Genomic DNA, 22,500 nt, shown 5'->3' with positions numbered 1-22,500 from the left:
TGATGTCATGTGCATTCATATTTTCAATGCATTCAGATTCATAGTGCTGCATTGATACGACACACGTTTAGTGCATGATGTCAAAACACTGCGATGACAAAAATACAAGAGAAACACATCAACAGGAACAGTGTCATTGATATAAAGCAGACTAGCTGCGGTAAAACAGTCCAGTGTGAAACTGAACATCAGAAAACATGATCTGGTCTACCACTGATCACATGGTACATGCATGGTGTATTTGATTCATTTGAGGTGTCATGTCAAAAACATTAAATATTATTTTTTCCATTACATTCAATGTGCATATAGTACATTTAAAATATAGATATATCCTAAAGTACACAAGTAACATGCGTGTGCATGGAATATATTACATGAATGCATAGTACTATGGTATATATCAAAGTTTTTTTTAATTTGGCATCATTAAATATCATGATTATTAAAATGTTCTTCACACTAAGAATAAAATGGGTCACTGTGATCGCCGACGATTCGTTGGGGAACCAGGAATGGCATTCTGACTTGAACTCTTAAGTCTACGGAAAACAAAATCTGTGTGTTCATGTACCGATAACTCGTGATGAGCTTGTTCAAGGAGTTTAGGGACGAGATTTCTGCACACATCCGTATAACCCAAGGTTTATTGTGCAATATGATGCAAACACGGCCAGTGTGGTTAAAGCTTGGAAAATACAAAACTGGTGGTTTTGCAATTCCAGTAACATCAAGCAAAAACAACGAGGAAATCTTCATAAATCTTCTTATAGCACTTGAGTAAAGGCAAGTCAGTGTTACAGAAATCATGATGTTAATGTTTATAATCTTAGAGCTGCGTTTATCATATTATATAGTTACATTTCGGGTCGATACAAACAATCAAGCCGCCACGATTAGCTCAGTGAATTATTAAAGGTGCAATACGTAAGATTTGTGCATTAAAATATCCCAAAATCACAAGGCCAGTGTTATATATTTTGTTAAGTTGATTACTTATAATATTACAAATGTTTCCAACTATTTTTAAATCGTGAGAAAATTTCGATTTTATATATAAAAAATTAGGGCTGTAAACGATTAATCGCGATGAATCAAATCCAAAATAAAAGTTTGTGTTTCCATAATATATGTGTGTGTATTGTGTATAATTATTTTGTATATATAAATACACAAATACACACACATGCATGTGTATATTTAAGAAAAAATTGTTATTTATATATAAAATAGTTCTATTTATATATAATATAAATCATATAAAAATATATATGCAGTATATAAATGCAAATATTTCTCAAATATATACATGCATGTGTGTATTTATATATACAAAATAATTATACACAATACACACATATATTATGTAAACACAAACTTTTATTTTGGATTCGATTAATCGCGATTAATCGTTTACAGCCCTATTCCAAATGTAGCATTCGGTAATAGTTGTGTTTATGTAAGGAAAGTATTATTGCGTTAGGCTTGTGTTTAGCTTATTGACATTGTTTATCACGTCTGGTGTTTATGGCCATGTGAATAAATATAGCATGTGTTATACATAAAGATTAATCTGTCTTTTGGCAAATGATGTGTGTGTTCGAATGCACTTTTACAACGATTGTTTAGAACACGTAAAACTGCGCAGCGTTATCACAACAATGAGTTCGACAAATACAGTAACATGATAACCAATTTAGTGTTAAACCTTACTTTTCTTGCGGTTAATTCACTTTAATGAAATACAAGCATGTCATTAAACGCAACATTTATAAAAATAGAACTTTTCCTCATCCATGAACATGATTTTTCGATTCCCGTCTGATTTACATCCACGGTGGAGTTAAAAACGACAGTTCCCATCATTCCACGCTCCTTCACATCGTCATCAAGCGACGCTGTTGTTGTTGTTAGGAATGTAGCGCCTCTAGCGGCCGAAAATCTTGCATATTGTACCTTTAAAATGTAGTTTCAAATGTTTATTTTTTAAATAATTTGGTCACTGGTCCATACATCCATGTGATAGAAACAGTTCCCATTCAGATCCACCTTAAAGTCCACCTTTTCTGTCGTTTTATTTATTTTATGGCATAATGCACTCCTCGTGTAGTAATTTAAAACACTGGCTAAAACATAAGCACACTTCATGCACTGCCGTCACTGTAGTATTTAAATAATTAGCCAAGATTAAATATTTTAATATTATTATTACCAGTGATTTATTTCATTATTTTATCTTCATTTACAAGTAAAAACATCACAATTACAGCCTTACCGACAGTGTTGCAAACCGCTCCTTTGCGCCACCTGGTGGTGATTTGGTGGTGGTACATGTGGCGGTAATAGGCATTTTGGTTGATCGCCTACTGTATATATCGGGATGGAATGACTCTGAGTCATTCAAAAATGAGTTTTAAGTACTCTGGTATATTTTAGAGCATCTGATATGATCTTTGTACCACGGTACAGTGTTACTAAGGGCTTTAGTGCTTGAACGAGTAAACATCATCCGTCTGAAGACTAATCTGATCACATGATGCTTTTACATGCACCCTCATAATGCAATTAGGCAACATTGTGATTAAACCCTACCTCATGTAAACTAGGGATGCACCGATATCAAAATTCTGGCTTATACCGATAACCGATAATATTTGAAAACCGATATATCGGCCGATTAATCTAAATCCAATATCATTTTTGAGAGCCTGATTACAAAAACATAAGTTTAAAAAGCCACATCCCAAAAACACACAATTATGAAGTTCTCATTATAATGTTATGTAGCCGATATATTGCACTTTACTGTATTTTCCTTTTTGAAGTGATTCAAATCATATTTCAAACCCATCATGTTGAGCAGTGCGCATCTGAAGAGTCTCAGCTGAAGGAAATAATACATTATTTATCGGCTTTAATATATAAGCCAAATTTTCTAATCAGGCCGATAACAATAACAGTAAAAATTAACATATATCGGCCGATACCGATACGGTGGCCGATATATCACGCATTCCTTAATGTAAACACAATACTTTCATCAAATTGATGCGGTTAAGCTCAGTAAAATAAGTGGGCGTATGCTGATTTTAATCACATTAATCAGGCTTGGAAATACTTTAATTGCTCTGTGATCTGAGTGTGCATGTGTTTGATACATTCATAAACACAGCGGTGAAGATGGTATCATATTTTTGCGGTGCTGAGTTCATGTTGACAACGTTGCCCGACACAGTGTATGGATGGATGGCCGAAAACATCGAAATAAAGACTTTTTTTTAAATAGAAAAAATCCATTACGTGCATAGAAACTTATTTTGCATTTGACAAAAGTAGTTTCAAACAGTGTGTATATTAGATTAATGGCAGTAAAAATATTTTTTTTTAGCAAATAATCACACTAATCTTTGCTTGCTTGTCAGTTTGCTTGTGTCATGTGATGAAATCCTTCCTTACTAAGTAAATAATAAACTGGTGCTCATCATATAAACCAGTCAGAGTAAAATCAGATATTCCGAATGGTGTTTTCACAGAGGAAATCTTTGACACGCTGATATCGCTGTGGGTTTTTTCACGGTTTATAAAATCAGACCATTGAAGTTATTTCACAAGGACAAGCTGATGACCTTTATTCAGCAACGGTGTGACATTTTTAATAACTAGACTCTAGTTACCATAAAAGGAGCAGGTTTGAGAATCATGAGTGAGTCATTTATGAAACGGTTTTAAACGAACAGCTAATTATATATGTGACCCTGGACCACAAAACCAGTCACATGGGTCAATTTTTAGAAATTGAGATGTATACATCAATATAAAGCTGAATAAATAATCTCTCCATTGATGTGTGGTGTGTTAGGATAGGACAATATTTGGTCGAGACACAACTATTGAAAATCTGGAATCTGAGGAGCAAAAAAATGTAAACATTGAGAAAATCTCCTTTAAAGTTGTGCATTTATGTTCACGATTGTGCTGCATTCACTCACAAAAATACATGTTTTATATATTTACGGTAGGACATTTACTAAATATCTTCATGAACATGATCTTAATATCCTCATGATTTTTGGCATAAAAGAAAAATGTATAATTTTGACTCATACAGTGTATAGTTGCTATTGCCACAGATATACCCGTGCGGCTCCAGACTGGGTTTGGGATCCAGGGTCACGTGTGTGTGTGTGTGTGTGTGTGTGTGTGTGTGTGTGTGTGTGTGTGTGTGTGTGAACGCTGCGCACAGAGGACAGTTGCGCTGTAGTGTGTGTTCTGTGTGAGTAATGATGGTTTACTGAGTGTTGTTAATATTTCAAGCATCTGGTAAAGTGTTCGCTCTTCAAGTCAACTCAGCTTTATTTATACAGCGCAGAGTGTTTTAAAGCAGCTTTACAGAGATGACAGTTGTGCAGCTGAAGTCAGTTCGTTGTAAAGATCATCAATTATTAAATTAGTTAATTTCATCTATAAAGCAGTTCTGCAGAAAATGATCTCATCGTCCAGTTCTAGTCAAGTCAAGTCAAGAATACTTGTATAGCGCTTTTCACAATACAGAAATCAAAGCAGCTTCACAGTATTAAATTAAAATAATAATAAAACGTCCATGTTTGGTAATGCTAATCAATAGTATTATTCATTGATTAATTAATTGAATATCCCCAACTGAGCAAGCCAAAGGCAACATACAGCCTCAGCCGCGTCAGTACAGTCCCATCAATGATATTGTTTAATATTAATATATATATTCTACATCTAACCATTAACTTATAATGGACCCCATTTACTTTATTACTGCATGTTCCTGGTCTAATTATTATATTATGATATTATATTTAATTTTATATAATATAATTTAAAATAATTGTATTTTATAGAATTATATATATATATATATATATATATTTTTTTTTTTTTTAAATAAATATTATATATATAATATCTAAATATATATATATTTATATATATATTTATTCTAAATATTATCTATATAATATCTAAATATATATAACAACGTTATTATTATTACTATTTACTCCAACATGTTAATATGCATCTCAGTTGATTTATATATATATTAATAAGAATAAATATATACCTGTATTATTTACTTCAGCATGTTAGTGTGCAACTCAGTTGATTTAATTAAGTTATATATATATATATATAACTTAATTATAAGATTGTTATTTCTACTGGTCTAATTATAATATTATTATTAATAGTACATGTTCCTGGTTTAATTGTGCATGTGAAAATAATAAAAGCATGTTTTTTATTGAATGAACACAAGGAAGAATGATATTTAATAATCTATATGCGCCAGTATGACAGTAAACAGTAATTATTTTTTGCTAAAACATTTACTAAATCTATGTGAAAAAAAAAATTACATAACATATAACGGCTAAAGCATGAATTCATAATCGACTCCTCTGACCACATTAGTGGTTCATGTTCCTGTTTAATCGTGTATGTGGAAATCACAGTAGTAAAAATAATCAAAAGCATGATTTTTAAAATGAAATTAACAAGAAAGAATTATACATTTGAACATTCAGAGAGATTCAGAAATCATATTTTCATTGTATGCTACAACATTCATATATTTTTACTAAAACATAATAAAATGTAAATGAAAAATACCACATCTGTCAACAATGTTTAAGAATCAATTTATTAAAAATGCGGTAACACTTTACAATAAGGTTCATTAGTTAATATTAGTTAACTATCTTAATTTACATGAACTAAAGATAAACAATACTTCTACATCATTTATTAATCTTAGTTAATATTAATTTCAACATTTACTAATATGTTATTAAAATCAGGTTGTATTGGTTAACATTTTGTGTACTAACATGAACAACAATGAACACCTGTATTTTTTTATGAACTAATATATTTTTTTTTAATTAAATACTGTAACAAATGCATTGCATATTGTTAGGTCATATTAGTAAATACATTAACTACACTTTTAACAATGCTGGGTTGTTTCAACCCAATTTTGGGTCAAATATGGACAAACCCAAGCGTTGGGTTAAAAATTTAATTAAAAAATGTAACCCAAACGTTGGGTTAAAAATGTAATTTAAAAATGTAACCCAACGGCTGGGTTTGTCCATATTTGACCCAAAAATTGGGTTGAAACTAACCCAGCATTTTTTAGAGTGAAATGAACCTTATTGCTCACATTTTCTGTTGCATTCATGCATCATTACAGATATATGTTTCATGTGGACTTTAATGTGCTGAGTTATTATTCATATCTCCGCTCATTCAGCGGTGTCGTCGTGATCTCAGCTGTGCGTGAGTGTGTTCACAGTCCAGACACGCAGACAGAACACACACACAGATATAGCGGCGTCAGTATGTGCCCAGAGCGACGCTCCTATCCAACAGCCCAGATGATTTGAATACTAAGTGGCTTTTATTGGCCGGTTTAAATGTCACTTATCACTGTGTTATCTGCGCGGTGATCGTACATGTGCCCTCGGCGACCTGAGCTGACCCCGGCACACATCTGCACCAGATCCACTGATTGGTAGATTGATTGATTATCTCTGGGAATCAAACGCGGCTAAAGCGTTATCAGAATTGTTCTGGAATGAGTTTGCATTCATAATCTGGGCCTTTTTAATGTGTGTATGCAAACCGTCGGTGTGTGTGTGTGTCTCTGGAGTGTGTCTGGGATCTCAGCGAGGATGATGGGAAGTGAAGGGCGTCTGTATGGCTAAACAGGGTCACATGACCTGGCCACTGGGCAAATGATGAGCCATTGATTTGAATGTCGTGTGTCATGTTGATATGAGGCAGATCTGTTCCCAGTCTGGAGCCGCACGGGTATATCTGTGGCAATAGCAACTATACATTGTATGGGTCAAAATTATCCATTTTTCTTTTATGCCAAAAATCATGAGGATATTAAGATCATGTTCATGAAGATATTTAGTAAATGTCCTACCGTAAATATATAAAACATGTATTTTTGTGAGTGAATGCAGCACAATCGTGAACATAAATGCACAACTTTAAAGGAGATTTTCTCAATGTTTACATTTTTTTGCTCCTCAGATTCCAGATTTTCAATAGTTGTGTCTCGACCAAATATTGTCCTATCCTAACAAACCACACATCAATGGAGAGATTATTTATTCAGCTTTATATGATGTATACATCTCAATGTCAAAAAATGGACCCATGTGACTGGTTTTGTGGTCCAGCGTCACATTTATCGTGTCACAATATATCGCAATACACAAATGCAACAGTGTGTGTTGTGTATAGTTCACCCAAAATGAAAATTACTTCAGTTCTACATTAAACTACAATATAATGTTGAATATAAAGTATAATAATGCATATGTGTGGGTCTGATAATGCCAAATATCTGATGTTACCAGTAAAAAGTGACCAACATTATTTTAAATATATCTAGTCAGTGACAGCATATTAATCTACAATAATTCTGTGTTTTCAGCTTCAGAATCATGAATATTGTTATTCTGGAGTCTCTATTGTCCTGTGTTGGGTTTCAGCACCAAGTCCAATCCTGTTCATTTACACACACGACGATATAATATCAAATGTAGCATTTTAATCAACAGTTAATTTTTTGCTAACCTTTCATCATACGTCTATGACTAATATAATATTGCAAAAATAAGGTCTTGTGAGTTCAGTATCATGATATGTATGTCTAGTGTTGATGTGTGACATTGAGTTTAATGCAAGACAAAATCACTGTTTGTAATGCACATGATCTCTGCGTCTTTAACGTCGGTGAGTTTGAGTCAGAAATCTCCACTTTCGCAGCTTCACACACACCAAACTTTACAGTTTTATTCATATCTATAATCTGACAGCCTGATTTATAGAACATAAATAAATAAAAAATCTGTTGACGTATTTTCTGATTTATGACAATAAATAAAATATATTGACAAAATCAAAGCAGAATTTTGCCTTTATCCAGTCAGTTCATATTTTTGTGCTGGAATTGTATGCAAATGAGTGCATGTTTAATTAGATGATGCCTCATTTGCATGCATAAACGTAACATTTCAGAAGCGTGCGATACAAAACGCTTGTCTTAGTGTGAGTGAAGTATGATGAGATCTGTTAGTTCACTGGAAATACAAGCAGAATCTTTTCTTTCTTCTGAGGGTCAACATCTCTTCTGTGTGTGTGTGTGTGTGTGTGTGTGTGTGTGTGTGTGTGTGTGCGTGTGTGTGTGTGTGTGTGTTTCCAGCCGTAAACAAGAGCGGGGGAATCAATGGTGTGTGTGTGTTGCTGACGGACGCGTCTCATTGATTTCAGACTTCTGCTGCTGATCTCAGAATAGCGTCTTACACAACCGTGTGTGTGTGTGTGTGTGTAGTGTGTGTGTAGTTCTCTTTGGATGACATTGCATGTCATTTCCTGTTCGTGCTGCTGCAGAGTTGTTTCTGTCATTGGTTTGCAGAGGAAACATGATGTTATCGCCGTGTTGTCGCCGGGTGTTTTTAGGGTGTGTGAGCGTTTCCCAAGTTGTGCATCTCAGTTACTTTATATACATATCAATATATAACACAAACACACACAATATATATATATATATATAAAATAATGTTTATTATTATTTACTCCAGCATGTTAGTGTGCATCTCAGTTGATTTAATAAAGTTAAATATATATGTATATTATAGGTGTATATATAAAGATAATAAACAAACAATATATATATATATATATATATAATAAACATATACATAAATATATATATATACAGGGGAAACTGGAAACATTAGAGTATCGTGCAAAAGTTCATTTATTTCAGTAATTCAACTTAAAAGGTGAAACTAATATATTATATAGACTCATTACATGCAAAGTGAGATATTTCAAGCCTTTATTGGTTATCATTTTGAGGATTATTTACAGATTATGAAAACCCTAAATTCAAAATGAGAATATTGTGAAAAGGTTTTCATAAGCTGTAAGTCATAATCATCAAAATTATAACAAATAAAGGCTTGAAATATCTCACTTTGCATGTAATGAGTCTATATAATATATAAGTTTCACCTTTTAAGTTGAATTACTGAAATAAATGAACTTTTGCACGATACTCTCATGTTTCCAGTTTCTCCTGTACAGTATCTCACGAAAGTGTGTACCCCCCTTCACATTTTAGCAAACGTTTTAGTATATCTTCTCAAGGGACAATACTATAGAAATAAAACTTGTATATATTTTAGAGTAGTCAATGTGCTGCGTGTATAGCCGTATATATTTACTGTCCTCTGAAAATAACTCAACACACAGCCTTTATTGTCAAAATAGCTGGCAATAAAAGTGAGTACAGCCTGAGTGATAGCTGTGCAAAGCCACATGTCCTGTTTAGTGTTGTCATGGTACCAACATTTCAGTATTCGGTACCAATACCCGTGTTCTCTGTACCAATTTCGGGTCCAAAGCTTAATTTAGATTAAATTTGCATATATTAAAGTGTATATCCATTTGTTAGATAACATTAGATAAAATGACCTAACAATAAACAATAGTTATATACGGAAGCAATTATTCTCCTTCGGATCATTTAAAAATAGCCTACTAATACATTTTTAAAATCCATAGTTTTATCTGTTCATGAAAAATCAAGTGTTTGTATTAAATAACATTCACAAAAATACATTAATGTTGTAAAAATATATTGTTCACTCAATGTGTTGATGTTAGATAAGGCATTAAGTAATGTTAATGAATGGTATTGTAGTGTTACCGACTAAACAGGAGATAAAACGTGTTTTATTTAACTTGACTTCTTTTATTTTTATCCAAAACTGCGTTCATATGTAAATTTAAAAGGCCTTTTTTAACTAGACACAACCGCACACGATACCTCTTTATGGGCCGTTCACATATCGCGTTTTATGCGCGTGCAAATTCATATTTCAAATGTAGGCGCGCGGCTTATAATAGAAGCATCTCAACAGGTCATGTGACAAAAACCAGCGGCCTTCCGTAACAACATGGAAAGCTCGGCCGAACAGCTGATCATCGCTGTACAGGGCGGGTTTTTATTTCTCATCTCCATGAATATATCTAGTAGTAAAGCTAACGCAAGGGCTAGAAATCAATTAATTATTTGATGATACTTCCTCGTCATCATGGAGAGCGCAGTTTGCACCGCTTTCTCCTCTCCACAAGCGCGTGCTCTCCCGTTGCGTCTGCCGTTGCAACCATGAACAGAGGCGCGCCTGGAAAACGAATTTGCACGCACAAAAAACGCGCTATGTTCAACATGGCATCTCATGGCAAATAACTCTAAAGATTTGAGAATTAGAAGTGTTGCTCTCCACAAAGTTGCCCTCGGCTATAAGAAGGCTGGAAACATCCTGAAACTGAGTCACAGTACGGGTCACGGTCATGCAGAGCTTTTACAAGACGGGCTCCACTCGGGACAGGCCTCGCAAGGGCCAATCACAGCAGTCAGTCCTCGTGCCGTGTGGTTGCAGAAGCAGATATATAGCCACATATTTATATATATATAGGTATATAGAAGTATACCAGCCACAGTGGCGGGTGCGAACGACTAGCGATCGCCACTTCAGTTGATAAAAACCTGAATATCTCATATCTCAGTCATATCTCAGTCATATCTCAGTCATATCTCAGTCATATCTCAGTCATATCTCAGTCATATCTCAGTCATATCTCAGTCATATCTCTGTCATATCTCGATCTCAGTCATATCTCAGTCATATCTCAGTCATATCTCAGTCATATCTCAGTCATATCTCAGTCATATCTCTGTCATATCTCAATCTCTGTCATATCTCAGTCATATCTCAGTCATATCTCTGTCATATCTCTGTCATATCTCTGTCATATCTCAGTCATATCTCTGTCATATCTCAGTCATATCTCGATCTCAGTCATATCTCAGTCATATCTCAGTCATATCTCAGTCATATCTCAGTCATATCTCTGTCATATCTCAGTCATATCTCTGTCATATCTCTGTCATATCTCAATCTCTGTCATATCTAAGTCATATCTCAGTCATATCTCAATCATATCTCTGTCATATCTCAGTCATATCTCTGTCATATCTCGATCTCAGTCATATCTCAGTCATATCTCAGTCATATCTCAGTCATATCTCGATCTCAGTCATATCTCAGTCATATCTCAGTCATATCTCAGTCATATCTCAGTCATATCTCGATCTCAGTCTTATCTCAGTCTTATCTCAGTCATATCTCTGTCTTATCTCAGTCATATCTCAGTCATATCTCAGTCATATCTCAGTCATATCTCAGTCATATCTCGATCTCAGTCTTATCTCAGTCTTATCTCAGTCATATCTCTGTCTTATCTCAGTCATATCTCAGTCTTATCTCAGTCATATCTCTGTCATATCTCAGTCATATCTCTGTCATATCTCGATCTCAGTCATATCTCAGTCATATCTCAGTCATATCTCAGTCATATCTCGATCTCAGTCATATCTCAGTCATATCTCAGTCATATCTCAGTCATATCTCGATCTCAGTCTTATCTCAGTCTTATCTCAGTCTTATCTCAGTCTTATCTCAGTCATATCTCAGTCTTATCTCAGTCATATCTCGATCTCAGTCATATCTCAGTCATATCTCAGTCATATCTCAGTCATATCTCAGTCATATCTCTGTCATATCTCTGTCATATCTCTGTCATATCTCAATCTCTGTCATATCTCAATCTCTGTCATATCTCTGTCATATCTCTGTCATATCTCAGTCATATCTCGATCTCTGTCATATCTCTGTCATATCTCAGTCATATCTCTGTCATATCTCTGTCATATCTCAGTCATATCTCAGTCATATCTCAGTCATATCTCAGTCATATCTCTGTCATATCTCTGTCATATCTCTGTCATATCTCAGTCATATCTCAGTCATATCTCGATCTCTGTCATATCTCAGTCTTATCTCAGTCATATCTCAGTCATATCTCAGTCATATCTCAGTCATATCTCGATCTCAGTCTTATCTCAGTCTTATCTCAGTCTTATCTCAGTCATATCTCAGTCATATCTCAGTCATATCTCAGTCATATCTCAGTCATATCTCGATCTCTGTCATATCTCAGTCATATCTCAGTCATATCTCTGTCATATCTCAATCTCTGTCATATCTCAGTCATATCTCAGTCATATCTCGATCTCAGTCATATCTCAGTCATATCTCTGTCATATCTCTGTCATATCTCAGTCATATCTCAGTCATATCTCAGTCATATCTCAGTCATATCTCTGTCATATCTCAATCTCTGTCATATCTCAGTCATATCTCAGTCATATCTCGATCTCAGTCATATCTCAGTCATATCTCAGTCATATCTCAGTCATATCTCTGTCATATCTCAGTCATATCTCTGTCATATCTCAGTCATATCTCAGTCATATCTCAGTCATATCTCGATCTCAGTCATATATCTGTCATATCTCAGTCATATCTCGGTCATATCTCGGTCATATCTCAGTCATATCTCTGTCATATCTCAGTCATATCTCAGTCATATCTCAGTCATATCTCGATCTCTGTCATATCTCAGTCATATCTCGATCTCTGTCATATCTCAGTCATATCTCAGTCATATCTCAGTCATATCTCTGTCATATCTCAATCTCTGTCATATCTCAGTCATATCTCAGTCATATCTCGATCTCTGTCATATCTCAGTCATATCTCAGTCATATCTCAGTCATATCTCAGTCATATCTCGATCTCAGTCATATCTCAGTCATATCTCAGTCATATCTCTGTCATATCTCGATCTCTGTCATATCTCAGTCATATCTCTGTCATATCTCAGTCATATCTCTGTCATATCTCAGTCATATCTCAGTCATATCTCAGTCATATCTCAGTCATATCTCGATCTCTGTCATATCTCAGTCATATCTCGATCTCAGTCTTATCTCTGTCATATCTCTGTCATATCTCAGTCATATCTCGATCTCTGTCATATCTCAGTCATATCTCAGTCATATCTCAGTCATATCTCGATCTCAGTCTTATCTCTGTCATATCTCAGTCATATCTCAGTCATATCTCTGTCATATCTCAGTCATATCTCAGTCATATCTCTGTCATATCTCGATCTCAGTCTTATCTCAGTCATATCTCAGTCATATCTCAGTCATATCTCTGTCATATCTCGATCTCAGTCTTATCTCTGTCATATCTCAGTCATATCTCTGTCATATCTCGATCTCAGTCTTATCTCTGTCATATCTCTGTCATATCTCTGTCATATCTCATTCATATCTCAGTCATATCTCGATCTCTGTCATATCTCAGTCATATCTCAGTCATATCTCAGTCATATCTCAGTCATATCTCAGTCATATCTCGATCTCTGTCATATCTCAGTCATATCTCAGTCATATCTCAGTCATATCTCTGTCATATCTTGATCTCTGTCATATCTCTGTCATATCTCAGTCATATCTCAGTCATATCTCAGTCATATCTCGATCTCAGTCTTATCTCAGTCTTATCTCAGTCTTATCTCAGTCATATCTCAGTCATATCTCAGTCATATCTCAGTCATATCTCAGTCATATCTCGATCTCTGTCATATCTCAGTCATATCTCAGTCATATCTCTGTCATATCTCAATCTCTGTCATATCTCAGTCATATCTCAGTCATATCTCGATCTCAGTCATATCTCAGTCATATCTCTGTCATATCTCTGTCATATCTCAGTCATATCTCAGTCATATCTCAGTCATATCTCAGTCATATCTCTGTCATATCTCAATCTCTGTCATATCTCAGTCATATCTCAGTCATATCTCGATCTCAGTCATATCTCAGTCATATCTCAGTCATATCTCAGTCATATCTCTGTCATATCTCAGTCATATCTCAGTCATATCTCAGTCATATCTCAGTCATATCTCAGTCATATCTCGATCTCAGTCATATCTCTGTCATATCTCAGTCATATCTCAGTCATATCTCAGTCATATCTCGATCTCAGTCATATATCTGTCATATCTCAGTCATATCTCGGTCATATCTCGGTCATATCTCAGTCATATCTCTGTCATATCTCAGTCATATCTCAGTCATATCTCAGTCATATCTCGATCTCTGTCATATCTCAGTCATATCTCGATCTCTGTCATATCTCAGTCATATCTCAGTCATATCTCAGTCATATCTCTGTCATATCTCAATCTCTGTCATATCTCAGTCATATCTCAGTCATATCTCAGTCATATCTCGATCTCTGTCATATCTCAGTCATATCTCAGTCATATCTCAGTCATATCTCGATCTCAGTCATATCTCAGTCATATCTCAGTCATATCTCTGTCATATCTCGATCTCTGTCATATCTCAGTCATATCTCTGTCATATCTCAGTCATATCTCTGTCATATCTCAGTCATATCTCAGTCATATCTCAGTCATATCTCAGTCATATCTCGATCTCTGTCATATCTCAGTCATATCTCGATCTCAGTCTTATCTCTGTCATATCTCTGTCATATCTCAGTCATATCTCGATCTCTGTCATATCTCAGTCATATCTCAGTCATATCTCAGTCATATCTCGATCTCAGTCTTATCTCTGTCATATCTCAGTCATATCTCAGTCATATCTCTGTCATATCTCAGTCATATCTCAGTCATATCTCTGTCATATCTCGATCTCAGTCTTATCTCAGTCATATCTCAGTCATATCTCAGTCATATCTCTGTCATATCTCGATCTCAGTCTTATCTCTGTCATATCTCAGTCATATCTCTGTCATATCTCAGTCATATCTCGATCTCAGTCATATCTCAGTCATATCTCAGTCATATCTCGATCTCAGTCTTATCTCTGTCATATCTCAGTCATATCTCAGTCATATCTCTGTCATATCTCAGTCATATCTCAGTCATATCTCTGTCATATCTCGATCTCAGTCTTATCTCAGTCATATCTCAGTCATATCTCTGTCATATCTCGATCTCAGTCTTATCTCTGTCATATCTCAGTCATATCTCTGTCATATCTCGATCTCAGTCTTATCTCTGTCATATCTCTGTCATATCTCTGTCATATCTCATTCATATCTCAGTCATATCTCGATCTCTGTCATATCTCAGTCATATCTCAGTCATATCTCAGTCATATCTCAGTCATATCTCAGTCATATCTCGATCTCTGTCATATCTCAGTCATATCTCAGTCATATCTCAGTCATATCTCTGTCATATCTCGATCTCAGTCTTATCTCTGTCATATCTCAGTCATATCTCAGTCATATCTCTGTCATATCTCGATCTCAGTCTTATCTCTGTTAAATCTCTGTCATATCTCATTCATATCTCAGTCATATCTCGATCTCTGTCATATCTCTGTCATATCTCATTCATATCTCAGTCATATCTCAGTCATATCTCAGTCATATCTCGATCTCAGTCATATCTCAGTCATATCTCAGTCATATCTCGATCTCAGTCATATCTCAGTCATATCTTGATCTCAGTCATATCTCTGTCATATCTCAGTCATATCTCAGTCATATCTCAGTCATATCTCAGTCATATCTCGTTCAGGGGCCGGTTGCATAAACCGCTAACACTATCATGGCTGTGTTTCTTCAAGCGGGGCCGGTTCAGTCCCAGTCTGTGAATCAGCGGCTCGTGTCACTGCTCGCAGAACAACAACAGGAAGGAATTATTATTACCGTAATATTCACTGTAAAATGCCATTGGCTGACTAAAAATAAAGTAGTCGCTTGTTCTTCCTTCCTTCCTTTGTTTGTTGTCCTTTTTCTTTCTTTCTTCATTTGTTTTTTCTTTCTTTCTTTCTTTCTTTCTTTCTTTCTTTCTTTCTTTCTTTCTTTCTTTCTTTCTTTCTTTCGTTTTTTCTTTCCTTCCTTTCTTCCATCATTTATTCTTTCTTTCTTTACTTCATTCGTTCATTTGTTTGTTCTTCCTTCCTTGCTTTCTTTGTTCTTTCTTTCTTTACTTCCCTTTCTTCCTTCATTTATTTTTTCTTTCTTTCCTTCCTTTTCTTCCTTTCTTTAGTTTCTTTCTTTACTTCGTATACATGTTCTTTATTTCTTTTTTCCTTACTTCATTCATTATTTTGTTCTTTCTTTCTTTCTTTCTTTCTTTCTTTCTTTCTTTCTTTCTTTCTTTCTTTCTTTGTCTGACTTTCGTTTTCTTTGAGTAACTCGTGATTATACGAGCGTTGCTTCTTATATCACACAATGTAAAAGTCGCTTCATACATTTGTTTATGACCAAGTCGAGTATTAAACCCTCAGCGTGTATGAATCCGCCTTTCATCTGTAATCACCTTCATATGAACTTACGTTCGTGCACTCCCGAGAACACACACTCTTTGTGTCCCTGCGTCTGTAATGTCACCCGTTGATCTCAGTAATGTTGACCAATTAGTGTAATCCAATCAGAGTGTGATGACATTAGCATGCAGCCGCTGCTCATTTCCTGCACATTCAGAGATATTTTTAAAGCGTCTGGTGTTTTTAGAGCTCGTTTGTCTGCCTGATTAACCAGTTTATGCATTTAAGTAAAGTCCGATGCTTATATACAATCGGTTATATACACGACTGATAAAACATCTAACTATCTGTCGTCGAGATTGGACACTTTTCCTCCTCATCATGAATTTGCGGCACAAACAAACATTCTGCACGAAAACATTTGTTATTATTTAAACTAGGTTATTGTCATGAATAAATACATGAGCAGATGATGTGTTTTTGCAGTGGCGTGTGTCATTATTTGCAGAAGAGCATGTTTGGTGTTTCCTTATCAGATTTTCACATGAATTTCCCTTGTATTACTTCATTGAAATGGAGAACTGAACGTCTGTGAGAGATTCAGAGTAAAGCAGGATTTAATCACACACTCTCTCTCTGTGTCTGTATGCAAACAAAGACTGAAATTATTCAGTATTTATGAATCCTGTGAGTTGAGATGGTGGGTGGAGTTATTTACGGTAGTGGGTGTGGCTATGCAGATAAGGTGGGTGTGGTTATGTGATAAGAAGACAGTTCTAGTTGCTCAGTTTTTACTTTTGTGATAAAGAATTAATACAATCCTTTGTCGGAACTGAAATGTGTTACACTTATAGACCATTAATTAAAATGTTATTAAGCGGTGGTGTAATGCCCTTTTCACAAGATGTGAAATAAGTCTCTGATGTCCCCAGAGTGTGTGTGTGAAGTTTGAGCTCAAAATACCCCACAGATATTTTTGTAATTCATGTTAAAATTGTCACTTTTTGAGGGTGAGCAAAAACACACCGTTTTGTATCTGTCCCTTTAAGGGTTTTTGTTTCCGCAGTAATTTCAATTTTGATATTTTTAGGTCAACCCGTTCTCGTCTGTCAGTCATATAATGCATAAAAGAGATGCACAGAAAAGTCCAAATTACACAATTCCCCATCGTAAGTGCACATTGATGGCCTAAGACACGAAACGAGCGGTTTGTGTGATAAAACGAACAGTATTTATATAGTTTTTATCTCTTTTACACAACCACATCCAAGTGATCTGATGGCGCGCGCTTCCTGGTGTGTGACGTGTGCGCGCGCGTTCTGGGTTAGTCTGCGGACTAATACATATATACATATGTATAAATACTGTTCGTTTCTCACTCAAACGGCTCGTTTCGTGTCTTAGGCCATCAATGTGCACTTACGATGGGGAATTGTGTAATTTGGACTTCTCTGTGTGAGGAGGTGACCATAGACCTGCATTATATGACTGACAGATAAGAACGGTTTGACCTAAAAATATAAAAATTGAAACTACTGCGGAGACAAAGACTCCGACATCTTGGATGCACTTCAGGTAAGATAAAACATACCAACATTTAATTTCAAAGTGAACTATCCCTTTAAATGCAAATGAGCCGCTGCTCCCACAGGGGGCGGAGCTTCAAGAGCTTGTGTGCTTTTACCTCACACACACACACACACACACACACACACTGAATATTTCACAAACTTTTATCCTTTTATGTTCAAACCGGAGTCAGAAAGATGGAGAGACTCGAGAAGAAGTGACACATGTAGAAGAACAGGACATTTCTGAATGGTTAGTTGATGCATTTATGAAGATTATATGTAGTTATCTTCTAGTCATTGATTAGCATATTCTGTCATGATAATCTATAAAGCGCATTCCGGGGGCGGGGTTTATGTAAATCTAGGGTTGGTGATGTCACTAATGTCGTGTAGTTCCTACCAGCCGTTTGTTGTAGTTCTTTAAAAGCAAATATCTCCTTTTGCTGTGAACTTTGAGCGTTGTAACTTTGCAGATGTTGTTTATGATCAAACACAACATTACACACTAACTACAGTTAGAAAACACAACATTACACACTAACTACAGTTAGACAACACAACATTACACACTAACTACAGTTAGAAAACACAACATTACACACTAACTACAGTTAGACAACACAACATTACACACTAACTACAGTTAGAAAACACAACACTACACACTAACTACAGTTAGAAAACACAACACTACACACTAACTACAGTTAGAAAACACAACATTACACACTAACTACAGTTAGAAAACACAACACTACACACTAACTACAGCTAGAAAACACAACATTACACACTAACTACAGTTAGAAAACACAACACTACACACTAACTACAGCTAGAAAACACAACACTACACACTAACTACAGTTAGACAACACAACATTACACACTAACTACAGTTAGAAAACACAACATTACACACTAACTACAGTTAGAAAACACAACATTACACACTAACTACAGTTAGAAAACACAACACTACACACTAACTACAGTTAGAAAACACAACATTACACACTAACTACAGTTAGAAAACACAACACTACACACTAACTACAGTTAGAAAACACAACATTACACACTAACTACAGTTAGACAACACAACATTACACACTAACTACAGTTAGAAAACACAACATTACACACTAACTACAGCTAGAAAACACAACATTACACACTAACTACAGTTAGAAAACACAACACTACACACTAACTACAGTTAGAAAACACAACATTACACACTAACTACAGCTAGAAAACAACATTACACACTAACTACAGTTAGACAACACAACACTACACACTAACTACTACAGTTAGAAAACACAACACTACACACTAACTACAGCTAGAAAACACAACATTACACACTAACTACAGTTAGACAACACAACATTACACACTAACTACAGTTAGAAAACACAACATTACACACTAACTACAGTTAGAAAACACAACATTACACACTAACTACAGTTAGAAAACACAACACTACACACTAACTACAGTTAGAAAACACAACATTACACACTAACTACAGTTAGACAACACAACATTACACACTAACTACAGTTAGAAAACACAACATTACACACTAACTACAGTTAGAAAACACAACACTACACACTAACTACAGCTAGAAAACACAACATTACACACTAACTACAGTTAGAAAACACAACACTACTTACTAACTGCAGTTAGAAAACACAACATTACACACTAACTACAGTTAGAAAACACAACATTACACACTAACTACAGTTAGACAACACAACATTACACACTAACTACAGTTAGAAAACACAACATTACACACTAACTACAGTTAGAAAACACAACATTACACACTAACTACAGTTAGAAAACACAACACTACACACTAACTACAGTTAGAAAACACAACATTACACACTAACTACAGTTAGAAAACACAACATTACACACTAACTACAGTTAGAAAACACAACATTACACACTAACTACAGTTAGAAAACACAACATTACACACTAACTACAGTTAGAAAACACAACATTACACACTAACTACAGTTAGAAAACACAACATTACACACTAACTACAGTTAGAAAACACAACACTACACACTAACTACAGTTAGAAAACACAACATTACACACTAACTACAGTTAGAAAACACAACACTACACACTAACTACAGTTAGAAAACACAACATTACACACTAACTACAGTTAGAAAACACAACATTACACACTAACTACAGTTAGAAAACACAACATTACACACTAACTACAGTTAGAAAACACAACACTACACACTAACTACAGTTAGAAAACACAACATTACACACTAACTACAGTTAGAAAACACAACATTACACACTAACTACAGTTAGAAAACACAACATTACACACTCACTACAGTTAGAAAACACAACATTACACACTAACTACAGTTAGAAAACACAACATTACACACTAACTACAGTTAGAAAACACAACATTACACACTAACTACAGTTAGAAAACACAACATTACACACTAACTACAGTTAGAAAACACAACATTACACACTAACTACAGTTAGAAAACACAACACTACACACTAACTACAGTTAGAAAACACAACATTACACACTAACTACAGTTAGAAAACACAACATTACACACTAACTACAGTTAGAAAACACAACATTACACACTAACTACAGTTAGAAAACACAACATTACACACTAACTACAGTTAGAAAACACAACACTACACACTAACTACAGTTAGACAACACAACATTACACACTAACTACAGTTAGAAAACACAACATTACACACTAACTACAGTTAGAAAACACAACATTACACACTAACTACAGTTAGAAAACACAACACTACACACTAACTACAGTTAGACAACACAACACTACACACTAACTACAGTTAGACAACACAACATTACACACTAACTACAGTTAGAAAACACAACATTACACACTAACTACAGTTAGAAAACACAACACTACACACTAACTACAGTTAGACAACACAACATTACACACTAACTACAGTTAGAAAACACAACATTACACACTAACTACAGTTAGAAAACACAACATTACACACTAACTACAGTTAGAAAACACAACACTACACACTAACTACAGTTAGACAACACAACATTTCACACTAACTACAGTTAGAAAACACAACATTACACACTAACTACAGTTAGAAAACACAACACTACACACTAACTACAGTTAGACAACACAACACTACACACTAACTACAGTTAGACAACACAACATTACACACTAACTACAGTTAGAAAACACAACATTACACACTAACTACAGTTAGAAAACACAACATTACACACTAACTACAGTTAGAAAACACAACACTACACACTAACTACAGTTAGACAACACAACATTTCACACTAACTACAGTTAGACAACACAACATTACACACTAACTACAGTTAGAAAACACAACATTACACACTAACTACAGTTAGAAAACACAACATTACACACTAACTACAGTTAGAAAACACAACATTACACACTAACTACAGTTAGAAAACACAACACTACACACTAACTACAGTTAGACAACACAACATTACACACTAACTACAGTTAGAAAACACAACATTACACACTAACTACAGTTAGAAAACACAACACTACACACTAACTACAGTTAGACAACACAACATTACACACTAACTACAGTTAGAAAACACAACATTACACACTAACTACAGTTAGAAAACACAACATTACACACTAACTACAGTTATAAAACACAACACTACACACTAACTACAGTTAGACAACACAACATTTCACACTAACTACAGTTAGAAAACACAACATTACACACTAACTACAGTTATAAAACACAACATTACACACTAACTACAGTTAGAAAACACAACATTACACACTAACTACAGTTAGACAACACAACATTACACACTAACTACAGTTAGAAAACACAACATTACACACTAACTACAGTTAGAAAACACAACATTACACACTAACTACAGTTAGACAACACAACATTACACACTAACTACAGTTAGAAAACACAACATTACACACTAACTACAGTTAGAAAACACAACACTACACACTAACTACAGTTAGACAACACAACATTTCACACTAACTACAGTTAGAAAACACAACATTACACACTAACTACAGTTAGAAAACACAACATTACACACTAACTACAGTTAGAAAACACAACACTACACACTAACTACAGTTAGACAACACAACATTACACACTAACTACAGTTAGAAAACACAACATTACACACTAACTACAGTTAGAAAACACAACATTACACACTAACTACAGTTAGAAAACACAACACTACACACTAACTACAGTTAGACAACACAACATTTCACACTAACTACAGTTAGACAACACAACATTACACACTAACTACAGTTAGAAAACACAACATTACACACTAACTACAGTTAGAAAACACAACATTACACACTAACTACAGTTAGAAAACACAACATTACACACTAACTACAGTTAGAAAACACAACACTACACACTAACTACAGTTAGAAAACACAACATTACACACTAACTACAGTTAGAAAACACAACATTACACACTAACTA

At 34.8% G+C, this 22,500-nt stretch overlaps 1 protein-coding gene across 1 annotated transcript in view; it reads left to right on the top strand.

Annotated features, from left to right (window-relative positions):
• Positions 1–22,500, top strand: part of hnrnpll (heterogeneous nuclear ribonucleoprotein L like) — a 53,124-nt gene that overhangs the window by 8,789 nt on the left and 21,835 nt on the right. The window lies entirely within an intron of this gene.

The sequence above is a fragment of the Phoxinus phoxinus genome (assembly GCF_949152265.1).
Source record: "Phoxinus phoxinus genome assembly, chromosome: 22".
Taxonomy (NCBI): Eukaryota; Metazoa; Chordata; class Actinopteri; order Cypriniformes; family Leuciscidae; genus Phoxinus; species Phoxinus phoxinus.
This window is presented reverse-complemented; position numbering and strand designations above follow the sequence as displayed.